Below are 2,137 nucleotides of genomic sequence, written 5' to 3' on the forward strand. Positions count from 1 at the left end.
CCTCATATTCACAAACAGGGAAAGATGTGTTGGGGTTGTGAAATTCAAAGGCAGCCTTGGCTGCAGTGACCATGAGATGGGGACTCCTGAGAGGACAAAAAGGAAGAACACAACCCTTGACTTCAGAAAAACAGATTTTGGCCTGTCCAGGGATCTGCTTGAAAATCCTATGGGAAAAGACCCTGGAGGGAAGAGGGGTCCAAGAAAATTGGCTTATATTTGAGGATCACCTCCTCCAAGCTGAAGAGCAGTTCATCCCAGTAGCAGGAATTCAGGCACAAATGCCAGGAGGCCTGCATGGATGAACAAGGAGCTTCTGGCAAAAGTCAAACATGAAAAGGAAGCACACAGAAGGTAGAAGCAGGGACACGTAACCTGGAAGGAATACAGAGACACTGTCCAAGCATAAAAAGGTGTAGTTAGAAAAGCCAAAGCCCACCTGGAATTGAATCTGGCAAGAGCTGTCAAATGCAACAAGAAGGGCTTCTATAGAAGTACATGAATGGGAAAAGAACGACTGGGGAAAACATGTTCCTGCTGCTAAAGGCAGCAGGGGACCTGGTGACACAAAACATGGAAAATGTTGAGGTACTGAACATCTTTTTCACTTCAGTCTTTGTTAATAAGACTGTTCTTCAGAAATCTAAGCACTCACACACCCAGAGAAAGTCAACAGCAAGGAAGACACCCCTGGTGGAAGAAGATCAAGTTAGAAAATACTTAAGAAAACTGGACATATGTAAGTTCATGGGCCCTGATGGGATGCATCCATGGATACTGAGCAAGCTGCTTGATGTCATTGCAAAAGCACACTCAATCTTTGAATGATCATGGGAACTGAGAAAAGTGCCTGAGGACTGGAGGAAAGCAACTGTCATGTCTGTCTTCAAAAAGGAAGACCTGGGAACAACAGGCCAGTCAGCCTCACCTCGATCCCTGAGAAGGTGATTGAACAACTATTCCTCAAAACCATTTCCAGGCTCATGAAGGACAAGAAGGTGATCAGGAGTAGTCAGCATGGATTCACCAAGGGGAGATCATACTTGACCAACCTGATAACCTTCTACAATAAAATGGATGGCTTAGTAGATGAGGGGAGAGCAACGGATAAAGCTTACCTAGACTTCTGTAAGGCTTTTGACACTGTCTCCCGTAAGATCCTCACAGAGAAGCTGGTAAGTGCAGGCTGGAAGAGCAGACAGTGAGGGCGACTGAAAACTGGCTTAACGGTCAAGCCCAGAGGGTGGTGAACAACAGTACAAAGTCTAGTTGGAGGCTAATGATGGTGTTGCAGGGATCAACACAGGGTCCAATACTGTCCAAACATTTTTGTTAATGACCTGGATGATGGGGCAGAGTGTGCTCTCAGCAAGTTTGCTGACCATATAAAACCAGGGGGAGAGGCTAAAACATCAGAAGGCTGTGCTGCCATTCAGAGGGAACTCAACAGGCTGGACAAATGGGCCAACAGGAACCTCAAGAAGTTCAAAAGGAAGTCACAAGTCCTGCATCTGGGGATGAACAACGTCATGCACTAGCACATGCTGGGGGCCACCCAGCTGGAAAACAGCTTTGCAGAAGAGGACCTGGGGGTCCTGGTGGACACAAAGTTGTCATGAGCCAGCAATGTTCCCTTGTGGCAGAGGTCAATGGTATCCTGGGCTGCATTAGGAGGAGTGTTGCTAGCAGGTCAAGGGAGGGGATCCTTGCCCTCTATCCAGCACTGGTGAGGCCATGCCTGGAGTACTGTGTCCAGTTCTGGGTTCTCCACTATAAGAGGTGTATGGAGCTACTGGAAGGAGTCCAGTGAAGGGCCATTAAGATGATAGACTGGAACATCTCTCCTATGAGGGAAGGCTAAGAGAGCTGGGTCTGTTTAGCTTAGAGAAGAGAAAGCTTGGGGAGGATCTTATCAAAGTATACGAATACCTGAAGGGAGGCTGCAAAAAGGATGGAGCCAGGCTCATGGTGCCCAGTGACAGGACAAGAGGCAACGCACAGAAACAAACACAGGAGGTTTTCTCTGAACATCAGGAAACACTTTTTTACTGAAGGATGACTGAGCACTGGCACAGGTTGCCCAGAGAGTTTGTGGTCTCCATCCTTGAAGATATTCAAAGCCACCTGAACATGATCC

At 47.4% G+C, this 2,137-nt stretch overlaps 1 pseudogene; it reads left to right on the forward strand.

Moving 5' to 3' along the window:
- Nucleotides 1-1,810, forward strand: part of LOC104167915 — a 2,282-nt pseudogene extending 472 nt beyond the window's left edge.
- Nucleotides 1,811-2,137: the final 327 nt, after the last annotated feature.

This window comes from Cariama cristata, unplaced genomic scaffold, assembly GCF_000690535.1.
Source record: "Cariama cristata isolate BGI_N322 unplaced genomic scaffold, ASM69053v1 scaffold9609, whole genome shotgun sequence".
Lineage (NCBI taxonomy): Eukaryota > Metazoa > Chordata > Aves > Cariamiformes > Cariamidae > Cariama > Cariama cristata.